This window comes from Mobula birostris, chromosome 4, assembly GCF_030028105.1.
Source record: "Mobula birostris isolate sMobBir1 chromosome 4, sMobBir1.hap1, whole genome shotgun sequence".
Classification (NCBI taxonomy): Eukaryota; Metazoa; Chordata; class Chondrichthyes; order Myliobatiformes; family Myliobatidae; genus Mobula; species Mobula birostris.
This window is the reverse complement of record NC_092373.1, coordinates 4470026-4483800: the sequence shown is the minus strand read 5'-3', so window position 1 is coordinate 4483800 and position 13775 is coordinate 4470026.

Below are 13775 nucleotides of genomic sequence, written 5' to 3'. Positions count from 1 at the left end.
AATTCAGACCAATGGGTGACATAATTGAGTCCTATCGAATGTTGAAAAGCCTGTAAACAGTGAATATGGAGCGTATATTTTCTATGGTGGGCAAGTGTAAAACCAAAGCACAAAGCCGCAGTTTCGAGAGGCGTCATTTTCTGAACAGAGATGTGGAGATTTTTTGTTTTTTTAGCCGGAGAGTGGTAAGGATGAGGAATGTGCTGCCACGGCGGCTGTGGAGGCAAGGTCAAAGGGTTTGTTTAAGGCACAGGTTGATGATTCCGAATTAGTCAGGGCAGGCAGAGATACGGAGAGGAGGCAAGAGATTAGTACGAAGAGGGAAAATGGATCAGCCATGATGAAATTGTGGTGCAGACTCGATGAACCAAATGGGCCAATTATTCTCCTATAGTTGTGCTCTTAAGGAAATCAGTATTTAGCCATAGATATTGGAAACTGATTACACTCTGAGGGACTGTAGCTCTCCCATGCTGTTTTGGTCTCTTGGATTTAGAACTCAGAACATAGAATAATACAGCATAGTACAGGCCCTTCCGCCCACAATTTTGTGCCCAACCTCAAACCCTGCCTCCCATATAACCACCCACCTTAAATTCCTCCATATACCTGTCTAGTAACTTTTAAACTTCACTAGTGTATCTGCCTGCATTCCACGCACCAACCACTCTCTGAGTAAAAACTGTCCTCTAACATACCCCTTGAACTACCCACCCCTTACCTTAAAGCCATGTCTTCTTGTATTGAGCAGTGGTGCCCTGGGGAAGAGGCGCTGACTATCCACTCTACCTATTCCTCTTATTATCTTGTACACCTTTATCATGTCTCCTCTCATCCTCATTCTCTCCAAAGAGCAAAGCCCTAGCTCCCTTAATCTCTGATCATTTCTGAAGGCAAATGCAAAGTTGGCATTAATTTCATGAGGGCTAAATTATAGAAGCAAGAGATCAATGCTGAGGCTTTATAAAGTATTTGTCAGACATTACATGAGGGGTTTCGAGCGGTTTTGTGCCTCTAATCTAATGCTGAATGTTGGAGACCATCCAGAACAGGTTGACAAACATAATCACGAGGAATGCTTGTTGGCTCTGGGTCTCTACTCGCTAGAATTTAGAATAGTGAGGAGGGATCGCATTGAGAACGATCGAATTATGAAAGACACATACAGAGTGGATAGGTAGAGGATGTTTCTCTCATGAGGGAGCCTGGACCAGAAGGCACAGCCTCGGAATAGAGGGATGTCGATGTAGTACAGCGATGAAGAGGATTTTTTTTAGCCGAAGTGTGATGAATCTGTGGAATTGATTGTCACAGGTGACTGCGGAGTATGTGCCATTGTATGTACTTAAAGCAGAGGTTGGTAGGTCTTATGTTAGCTAGGGCGTCAGAGATTACGGGACAAGGCAGGAGAATGGGTTTCGGAGGGGGTATAGATCAACCACGGTTTGGTAGGACACACTCGCTTTGATGAATGGGTAAATTCTGTTCATATGTTTTGTAGCCTTTTCATCTCTTACTGTTACGTGTTATTTATAAAGGTCATATACTTCAGTCAGCGAACTGAACTTCCTCTATGAATGCCTTGAAACATGTTTCAATTTAGCAGTATCTGTGGAGGACTAACTCTATGCATTCTTGTTTTTATACTACAGAGGGCCAATACTTAAAGCTGTCAGGTGGTGGCAGCCCTTGTGCAGGCCTGGTGGAGGCAAGCAACTACTTACCTAATTTCATTATCCTCTGTGGTCGTAATTGGGGTATGAATCAAGCCCAGGCTGTGTGCAACTTCGCCGGCTGTGGTGACGCCGTATCAGCATCAGGGAATTCACAATTTGGACATGGACAATGGCCCGTTGAGCAAACTGAATTCTATTGTAATGGTACAGAGGGCGACATATGGAGGTGTGAAAGGAGACTCTTAGCTCACAGTAACTGCTCTAAGGAAAACGAAGCAGCCGGCGTTATTTGTTCGGGTAAATTCCTATTTTTTTTATATTCTCCATACGATTGGAATATCAGAACTGGCCACAAAAAGCACCGACGGACATAACTGGGCAAGAACTAATTGTTTACCACACATTCTACCGATCAGAATGATAGCTGAAAGCTTTATGAGGCCAATATATTGCAACTAACCGATTAGAAAAGTCAATGTCTAGACAAAATTATAACGTTGAATCGAAAGTGAAAATATCGAAAATTCAAGCAGAGGAAGAATAGATATTTAATCTGAATGCAGAAGGCAGAGATCCACGTAGCGTCTGGATTTCTCAAGTAGTAAATACAAAGAAGCGGGTGGGCAATTATTTATTTGCTTATTTAGCGATGCAGCGCTTTTCCGGCCAGTGGGCCTAGTCGCCCAGCAACCAACCTATTTAACCCAAGCCTAATCATTTGAATATTTTACAAATTGAAATTAATCAATTAGCTAGCTAGTCCGTCTTTCAACTATGGTAGGAAATCGGAGCACCCGAAGCAAACCAAAGCTGCGATTGAGGATAAATAACGCACTTATATGTAAACGCAATATTTAATGTGAATGTCTGTGAAAGATTATAACAAAATTTCGCAAATTACTATTTTGGTAACAGTTGTGAGGACATATACAGCAAGTAAGAGGCTGACTGTATATGTTTAGCAATTCTCAGAGACCATACTTGTTACGGACAAACCCGTTGCCTTATAAACCGCGATGCATACAGAATGTATATTTTTTTACACTGCGTCGCACAGACAGGACTGAAACAGGGAGGGGGAAAAATGCTTGTAAATGCGCCGAACTGTTGATCTGCACAGGAGTTAAATTCACGACCTGGGGGAATATTCGGCCCATATGTTATCCGTGTTATTATCCTCCGGACGACAGGTCTTACATCTGTAACGATGACTCTGCATTCAACTACAATTCAGGCCGCGGGGTGGGTGGTGGCTTTGCAATCCTTTCCCGTTTTCAATGGGTAAAGAATGCGTTAACCTCTTTGGGCAAGGATGCAGTTGCCGGTAATGCTGCCAGACCTCGTTTTATAGTCCGGTATAGCATGCAAGCCATGCCACGACTGACGGCTGGAAGGAGACTCCTGGCTTGTCTCGTATAGGATAGACTTTTTGGCATCCATGAGACCCTTCCGCAGGCCGTATCTCGATTTCTTGTAAACATCGGAGTCGGCTGATTTGCATGTTGCAGACCTCAACGTTATCAGTCAGTTTAATCATTATTTCCGGCTTCACGGCAAGATTATTCAGTTTAGCACTGAGTCTGCAACATACTTCCTGATAAAGCCGGTGATGGTAGTGACAAACAGATCTAGGTAGGTAACTGCAAAATTAAACATTGGCAAGGGTACGCTCTCAGGCACAAAGAAGGTCATCTGTTTCCCTGAATCAGCACTTAAGTAAATTCTGCAGTAAATCCTCTCATTTCAGCTTTTGTTTGTATGTACGGACAAGAAAGACTCTCAGGTGGTATGATTTACCAAAGTAAACACGGTTAGATCTGTTGGCTTCGCTCCGCAATTCCAAATGAGTTGCTAGTTGAGTCAGCAGATGATCTCAGGATCCTGGTTAACCTCACTGTCAAGGATCCGCCATGACTGAATGGCGGAGCAGAATGGATGGGCCAACTGGCCAAATTCTGCTCCTTTGTCTTACGGTGCTATGATCTTATGGCATATGGAATGTCATACTTTTTGTTGTTGTTGTTTTCCATCAGCAGTCTGGTGCAATACACAACAATAAAAAGTATACAAATTATAATAACCAAAAAAATATAAAAAATGAATAAAAAAGGAAATAAAGCATTACAAAGAGCGAAGTAGTGTACATGGGTTCCCAGTCCATTCAGAAATCTAATGTGGAGAAGAAGCTTTTACCAATTATTGAGTGTGTTTCTTTGGGCTCCAGGATCTCCTCCTTGATCGTAGTAATCCGAAGAGGTCCTGAGTGTTGGTTTCCTTAATGACAGATTCTGCTTCTTCGAGGCATTGTTATTTGAAGATGCTCTCTGTGATGGAAAGTCCATGGTGGTGCTGGCTGTGTTTACACTATTATGCAGTTTTTCCAGATGCTGTGCAGCAGAGCCTCCACAACAGACTTTATTACAACCAGTCAAAATGTTCTACACGGTACATCTGTAGAAAAATGAGAGAGTACTTAATGACATACTATCTCTCCTGAAACTCCTAATGAATATAGCTATTGTCATGTCTTAATCTGCGTATTATCCTTTAAATCTGGAATTTTACTTTTATCTAATATACCGCAGGACATAGAAAGCCCAGACTGATTGATGGATACGACGAATGCTCTGGAAGATTGGAGATACAGCATGGAGAGACGTGGGGCACTGTCTGCGATTCGAATTGGGATTTACAGGACGCACGCGTGGTGTGTAGATCATTGAAATGTGGGGAAGTGATATCAGTATTAGGAGGGGCATACTTTGGAGAGGGCAGTGGTCCCATGTGGCAGGATTCCTATGAATGCCAAGGCAATGAGACCATTATCTGGGATTGCGCAACCACACCAAGAAATGGACGCAACTGTTCGGGTAGAAGTGCTGTGAGCGTCATTTGTTCAGGTGAGTATTTCAGTCGTTTATACAGCTGGATTTACATAGCGGAGAGAACTGACTGCAGGGTTCAACAGTGCATTAGTCCTGATGATTTGGTTGGTAAATGCTAACTCTTCAACAGAGAAGTAAATATCCGAGGACTCAGGGTATACCGGAATTCTGGATTTCAAAGTTCAAAAGTAAATTTATTTTCAAGACACTAAGATTCATTTTCTTGCGTGTATTCACAGCAAATAGAAAAAAAAAATGCTGCCATAGAATTTGGCAATTACGCTCGTTGATATGCACGTAACAGGTAGTTATTATTTCATCACTGCCGTACTTAATTCACTTCTTTTCGTTGTAGCGCTTGTCGTGTCTTGAGCAAAGCAAAACAACGTTACCCAAATGCTTGCACTCGACCTTGATGAGAAAGTGGTCTATCGAGTCGACTGACGCTGAAGACCTGCGGTATTCGTTTTGAATTTCGAAATATCCTTTCAGCTGCGCTGTTTGCATCTGGTTTGAGAGTTTTACATAACTGCCCTGCTTGGCCTAGCGTTTATTGTTCTCTTTTCCTTTTAAACACTATACGCATTAAAATGTATGACCTATCAACGTGCTTCCGTGTCTCTCTCTCCGCACGTGGGTCATATCTGAATGTAGTGACAGCAAGTCTCGAAGCACTCACAAGACAGACACAGGAGAGGGAGAGCAGCTGATCTTGGCCCTTGATTCATTGGTCAGGTAGGTGGATAGCTGCAGGGAATTGAATCTATTCTGAATGAGGCAATCTGTAACTGCAGCAATTAGACAGATAGACTCATGCCGACAAGCCCAGTCTCATGTTGAGAAACAACAATAATCCTTCGCAGCAATTGTTTAGCAACTCACCGCAAACAATCGGAGTGATGCGTCCGCGATTCTCGCTCTCATCGCTGCCGTCCCCGAGGTCACTGAGGACAACCAGCCTCAGCTGACAGCAATTAGCGTTCTTGCCAAAGCAATTCAGCAGCGTCAGGCCGCCTCGGTCCCTCTCCCAGCATCTAGCAGGTTCTCGTTTCCTGCTGCCCGACGAACTCTGACACTACTGCTCCTACATTCGTGCCTGGTCAAGAAATTGCTCCTGCTTTCGGACCATCACGGAATCACTCGACTGTGAAATAAACCAATATTCCATCACCGGGCAATCTCGATGGCTGCCGAAACTTCATTACCCAATGCCAGCTGACATTCCAAGACCTGCCTGTACATTTTCATTATGATGCACAGAAATGGATGTACGTGGTCAATCTCCTAGATGCAACTCCACTCAACCTGTTCAGCGCCTCACGGGAGCAAGGATACACAGCAGCCCAATCGTTCCGGCATTTCATTGCAGAGTTAAAGAGGATTACTGCCCTATCACTACGTGGTCAGTCTGTCCACTAACTTCTGGACCTGCGGCGTGGTGAGGGATGGTGAGGGCCTCTGCAGTCAAATCCCGCACGCTTGCAGTAGAGGCGGGTTGGAATGAGTGATCTCTCCTCAATTCCTTCCAGGTGGACTGAACGAGGAATCCTACAGAAGATCGTTGTCTGTGACGAACAAGTTTGTCTGGATGATCCAATTAATCTGGCTTTTTCGCGTTGACGACCGGGAAACTTTGGGGTGGGGTAAAAACATCTCTAGCATCCGACACGCCAGGTAATCGCCGTCTATCCTCGCTCTCTCCCTGATCACCCAGCACCCAGTCCACGGAGAACTCAAGTGGGGCGTATACCCCTGTTTCAAGAGAACTGAGACAGGCACAGAACAACTTCCTGCCTCCATTGTAGTGATACAGAACAATTCTTGGCGGCATTTTCCAAGCGTCCGGGAAAAGGATGACGTCAACAATGAGGAGAATCCTGCTGGGTCGCTTCTCCCTGCAATCAGTTTCCCCTAATTGTGTTATGGTCGCAGCTTCCTTGTCATGGGGGTCTCGAGCCCATAAAACTACATCATTTATCGACTTTGGTGCAGCCAGGAATGTCATGGACATCTCTGTAGTTCAAAGATGGGAGTTCCCAACTCAGGAGTTGAGAGATAAGACCATGGGCGGTGGACCTCTGAGCACTGGCCAGATCCAACTTTCCACCGAACCTGTCAAATTTATGCTCGGAGACAACCATAGTGAAAAATTCTCCTTCTATCTGGTCGATTCGCCTGAACTGCTGATTGTGCTTGGACTTCCCTGGATATCCCGACGTATCCCACGGAATTATTAGTCTGTTAAAGCACTTAGAGGGGGGACCGCCGTGGTTGTCTACCAGTCTGGATCCTGCTCCAGCTAAATCGTGTCCTGTGCCCTAGGATATGGACCTGCTTCTGATTCTCTCTGAATATGCGAATCTTCTTGAGGCCTTCAAGCATCTCCCTGCTTCATACCAGGCAGACAGCTTCTACCTTCGACCTCCTACCTGGCATTAACCCTCCGCAGGACCGGCACTTTTTCCTCTCTCTCGTCCTGAAACGGTGGTATGGAGGAGTGCGTCAAGGAGGCAACGGCCATGGGGTTGATTGTTCCATCATCATCTCTGGCAGGAGCACTCTCCGTCCCAACATAGATTATCAGCCCTTGAATAACATCACTGTGAAGAGTAAATACCCTCTTCTGCTGGTGTCTACATTCGAACTTCTCAACAGAGTACTATGATTTACGAATTTGATCCACTGCATGCTTGTAACCTGGTCCATATGAGAGGAAGAGATGGGTGGAAGACAACTTTCAACACCTCTCATGGTGACTATGAGTACCGTTTGCTGCCTTTTGATCTGGCCAATGCCCCGCTGTTTTCCAGGCCTCAATTCACGAAGTGCTCAAAGACATGTTGAAACAGTTTGCCTTTCTGTATTTAGTCTGCACCGTTATCGTTTTCCGTTCTCACCAGGAACACGTCCAGCATTCCTGGAAGGTTCACAGACGACTCCTCAAAAATAACCTGTACTCTAAACACGAGAAATGCGTTTTGGGGCTATGTCTTACCCCATTTAGTGTTCAAGTGGAGAGTAGTAAAGTTGAGGCAGGTACAAAGTAGCTCAAACCATCCACAGTCAAACAGTTAAGGCTCTTCATAGTGCTTGCGAACTTTTACTCCGATACATCGAGAACTTGAGCTCCCGTAAATGTCCTCACCAGAAAGAACTTGGCAGGATTCCATTCGAGAGACGGTGTTGACCAAGCATTTTCGGAGCTGAAGCGAAGTTTCACAGTAGCTTTTGTGCTGCAACACCCTGACACGTCACTGCCATGCATGGTCGAGTTGCACCCATGTGCTTTTCTTCCAGTCGCTTAACTTCGACCGACAGTAAAGACAATATTGCGAATCCCGGCAATTTAACAGTAAGGGGGGCCCTGGGGGAATAGCGGCAATGGTTGGAGGGGGAAGAGCGTCATTCTTGATCTGTACAGATCACAAGAAACTGTGCTACATTCAGGACGCAAAGAGACTCAACTCTCGTTAATCCCGGTGGGCTCTCTTCTTCACCCGGTTAATTTTATCCTTATCAATCGTCCGGGCAGCAAGAATACAAAGACCGACGCTCTTTACCAGCAGGTCGACGGATCTGAGAACGCTGGGAAAAAACAGGGCCGTTAACTAGTACTCTCAAACGGAGAACTATATGCCAATACCGCGCTGAAAGAGAATATCTAAATATAAAACGAATGCCGCTCGTCTTCAAAGTCAGTCCATTCGATTGTCCAGTCTCTCAGTCAAGGCCGAATGCAATCAGGCAGTGTAATGTTGCTGTACTTTGTTCAAGTCCCCACACGCGCTACAACAAGGAAAAGAAAAGAGTTACATATCGCAATAATAAATATTAATTAGTTGATATGTGCATATTCACGAACGCAGTTGTGGAATCTGCTGTTTTGCCGTGTCTCCAGTTGTGATAGTACGTCTCACCCTCGGCGCAGCTCCTGAGGCGCCACAGATACACACGGTCGTGGACTTTCTCAAGATGAACCCCACAGTATAGGCCAGGGAACCTTCTACCAAACGGGGGGAGGGGAGGTGTGGTGACTGAAAGGGACGTGCCTTTCGAAAGGCGATGGTGAGGAATTTCTTCAGCCAGACAATTTGTGGAATTCTTTGCTACAGGCGGCTGTAGAGCCCAAACTAGTCTGTATATTCAAGACAGAGGTTCAGAGATTATTGATTTTCCAGGCAGGAAGGGAAACGGAGAGAAAGCAAGGGATTGGTGCTGAGAGGAGAATTGTATCAGCCCTGATGAAATAATAATCAATGAGCCACATTATGTAATTCTGCTCCTATAACGTACCGGCTTATAGTCTTACTCAAATAATAATATCGTGGTTGTGGGGTGCTTGCTGAGGTCGGTGGATAGATGGATGTGTTCAACAGCATAACAGCTTTCCCCCGTTGTTTTTGCTCAAAAGGTCAAAAGGGACTGCGGCTAACTGGCGGCATGGATAACTGCTCGGGGAGAGTGGAAGTATTACGTGACGAAACATGGGGAACGGTCTGCGATGTTTACTGGGATTTAAAGGATGCCTCTGTCGTCTGCAATCATCTCCATTGTGGTCCGGTTTTATCAGCGAAAGCGGGAGCATTCTTTGGTGAGGGAAATGGCTCAATTTGGAAAGACGTCACTGAATGTCGCGGTAATGAAATGCGTTTGAATGACTGCCGCATTTCATCATGGGGAGACCAGCCCTGTACACACAGAAATGATGCCGGCGTTATCTGTTCCGGTAGGTGATTTGCCATTAAGTATCGGCCACGCTTATCATAATAATAATAATTCGAAAGTAATAATAATAATAATAATAATAATAATAATATCAAGTCAGAAACAACGAAGTGAGCTATACCTTAACACACCTTTTACAAATGGAGGATTTCAAATTCTATGCTCCTTCATCAGTTAAGCTAAAACAATTAATCCAAATAGTAGAACTATTTTCGAAAGATACACAGTAAACATGGATTTTGGACTGGGAAAATGCAGATTATTAAACATAAAGATAGGTGCAATAGACCTAATTGAATCCAAAACTGAGAAGCACGATTCAATAAACCCGATGGACGAATAGTAAAAAAATAAATCAACCGTGCGGAAAAAGAAACTTCTTGACAGAATTTACCCCAGCGGTCAATACAATCGACCAGACAGAGTAAAAGTAAAAATATAACAAAGGCAATAAACACTTCCGCTAACCTATATTAATATATTATTTTTGCATAACATCTTCGTCTGAAACTAATCTGGAACATTTACAAAGAAAGCATAATATCTGAAGTGACAAATTTCAGAAAAAAATGCTCATTGAATTTAATAAGGTTAAGACTATCCAGGGGAAAAATGTGAACGGGAATAAGTGACATTAAAATGTACACATCAGCCAGTTAAAACTTGTAAAGATATACTTTCATCATTGAAAACAGGAATCAGCTCTCCAGGCAAGCATATGCAATTGCGATAGGACGTATGCACCATTAAACTCAAATGAGAACACAGTCCAGAGACAAAAATGAGGAGAATATTACTGTTGAAGCAAAATTTCACCGACGCTAGAGCATGACCCTCTAGGGAATACATCCCCACAATCTCTTAGACAAAGAAACGTTCCACGTCTGACTCAGAGCTGGAGACCGCCTCCCAGAAACAGAGGAGTTCTTTGTAGCAATACAGGACCAGGGGGTTAACACAAAAAAGATCGGACATACACACCTGAAGAACAACAAATTAAAGGTGATAAATGTAGAAAATGCTGGGGAAAAAAACAGAAACAATCCAATACATTACAGGATCCTGTTGCATCTTAACACAATCTGATTACTTATACAGGGACAGTCAGGTGGCAAACATCATTCATCAGAATCTTGTTCTAAATGACAACTTCATAAATGTAATCTCGCCTCAGTAAAAAAAACTCTGATATATTTTTAGAGTCACAATGCCAGAAATTATATTATGATCGATCTCTCATGAGAGATAGGAATATATAAAATTACCGCCCAGATATAATAGTGCAGGATAAACAAGCAAAAACACAGATATAACCGCAGATACCTTAAAGAAATCAGTAACTGAAGAGCACCAGAAATTTGCTGAATTGAAAGAGGAAATTGGAAGACTTTAAAATATGATAAAGCACACGTTGTACCGAGAGTAATAACAACTGTTGTCGCTGCAAAATCGCATACAACCGTTACGACTACACAGTGATATCTATGTAAATCTTCAGAAAGCTACAACACTAAACGCCACAAGAATAATCCGAAAGTAATTGTCAATTGAGCTGGCTGGCTTTGACCGTACCACAGGGATTACAAGCTTGAGCAGACTTCTGTAAAAAATAAATAAACGATAATCATAATAATAATCAATTATATCTGAAAAACAGGAGAAATATGCTGACTAAAACGAGGAAATTGAAACACAATAGAACATCAACAAGGAATACAGAATTTTTTTTTTTCCCCAGAAACAAAGGTTTGCTTCTGGCAGGGCAGGTTAACAGAAAAGTATTATCAATAATACGTAATTAAAGAACAACAAATTAAAGATGATAAATGCAGAACATGCCAAGTGTAACCAGGAACAATCCAACACATTACCGGATCATACAGCAGTTTAACTCAATCTGATTACTTGCACAGGCACAATCAAGTGACAAAGATCATTCACCAATTCTGGCTTTAAAATACAAACTAATGTAATATGTCATACCTTATCATAAATACAATCCTGATCTGGTTTTAGAGTCAGCGTCCCACAAAATATATTATGGAAAATCCGTTATTACAGATAGGACAATTCATAATAACCATCAAGATATGATAATACAGATAAGCAAACAAGAGCAGTGGATATAGCCATTCCAAACACACATAACGTACATAAATCAAGAAGTAAAAATAACAAGAAATCTGCCGAATTAAATGAAGAAATCTAAAGATATGAGCAGAGTATACATTGCTCCAGAAGTAATATCTAAATCTAGTATCATCTCAAGCTCACTCCACACTAACATTAAACCATTAGTACTGCAAAACAAAATCCACATTAATCTCCAGTAAGACACACTATTCAACACCACTTGAATAGTCCGAACGTTGCTGGCCATTGAGAAATAACGTGCTTGTCTATGTGACAATTAATTCCACGAATTCAGCTGGCTAAATGAATACCTCCTAATTGTGGTTCGCGCTGATAGAAAATTATATGGGGTTAAATATCCTGGAAATCCATGTGATTAATACAGGGTTATGCACCTGGGATTCCATGATATTGAATCAATCTGCTTTGCCCTGAATACAAACTAGAAAATTGAAAAATTGGAAACTGCAGATAATGGAGTTCTGAAATAGAAGAAAGTAATTCTGCTGATAATTAGCCCCTCGAGTAGCATCTGAGGAGACTGAAAAAGTGTACGGCTTTGAAGCGAATGGCCCTTCATTAGCTCTGGAACGTGAAAAAAATTGCTTGAGTTAGGGTGAAGTAAGCAGAACGCTGGGAGGATACAGAGGGAATATCTATGAGAATGAAGGCACTGACAGTCGAGATGGAACCTGTATTTTGATCGATGGTGTCGTGAATGTAGTTGCTTTTCATGGCGAAGCGTCTGTGAGATTGTGAGCATAGGCCAGACAGGGACAAGCGATTCAAGGCCCAATATCTGCGAGACCTAGGGTTCAGTGCCCACGATTGGATGTTGAAGACTGAAGGCAGCCTGTCCTGGAGCCTGTTCTGTGTGTGAGAAAGAGTGTAAAACCATAAGACCAGAAGATGTAGGAGGAACAACAGGCCATCAAACCTAGCTAGACTGATCCTCCATTCAATCATGGCTGAATTGGAATCTACCTGCCTTCTCGCCATATCCTTTGATGGCCTTGAACGATCTGGAAATAACGAATTTCACCTTAAAATACAAGAAATTTTCGCATGGACGAAGAACACGACCGTGGCTGAAAAGTGAAGTCAGAGCCACAGTAAAAGCAAAAGAGAGAGCATACAAGGAAGCCAAAGTCAGTGTGAAGATAAAGGATTGGGAAGCTTTTAAGAACTTGCAGAAGGAAATTAAGAATGTCATTATCAAGGAAAAGATGAATTATGAAAGGAAGCCGGCGACTAATATCAAGGAAGATACGAAAAGCATTTTTTGAAAAGTATTTAATGGGTAAAAGAGAGTTAAGGGCATTTATAGGACCAATAGAAAATGAAGTTGGAGATATTGTAAAGAGAGACACAGAGATGGCAGAGGAACTGAATGCGTACTTGGCATCAGGCTTCACAGTGGGAGACATCTGCAGTATATTCAAGAGTGTCAAGGAAAGTGAAGTACGTGCAGTGAAAATTACGACTGTGAAGGTGATCAATGTGCTTAATGGTCTGAGGGTGGATAAATCTCTTAGACCTGAAAGAATATATCCACATATCTCAAGGAAGTAGCTAGAGAGATTGTGGAGGCATTAACAATCATCTGTAAAGAACTGATAGATACTGGCATTGTACCGGATGACAGGAAAATTACAAAGGTTACTCCACTATTTAAGAAAGGTGGGGAGCAGCAGAAAGGAAATTATAGACCTGTTCGCCTGACATCAGTGGTTGAAATCGATAGTTGGCGATGAGATTGCGGATACCTAGAGGCAGAGACAAGATAGGCCAAAGCTAGCATAGATTTCTGAAAGGAAAATCTTGCCTGACAAGCCTACCGCAATTTTTTGAGATTACATGCAGGATAGGCAAAGGAGATGCAGTAGATGTGGTGTACTTGGATTTTCAGAAGACCTTTGACTAAGTGTCGCACATGAGGCTGCTTAGCAAAATAAGAGTCCATGGAACTACAGGGTAGCTACTAGCATGGGTGGAGCATTGGTTGATCGGCAGAAAACAGAGAATGGGAATAAAGGGATCCTATTCTGGTTGGCAGCCGTTTACGATTGCAGTTCCACAGGGGTCGGCGTTATGACTGTTGCTTTTTACCATGTATGTAAAAGATTTGGACTTTGGGATTAATGGATTTGCGGCTAAGTTTGCCGATGATGCAAAGATCGGTGGGGGAACGGGTAGTGTTGAGGAAACAAAGAGCCAGCAAAGAGACTTGCATAGTTTAGGGGAACGGACAAATAAGTGGCAAATGAAATACAATGTTGGAAAGTGTATGGTCAGGCACTTTGATGGACGAAATAAACGGGCAGACTATTGTTTAGATGGGGTGTGAATTCAAAAT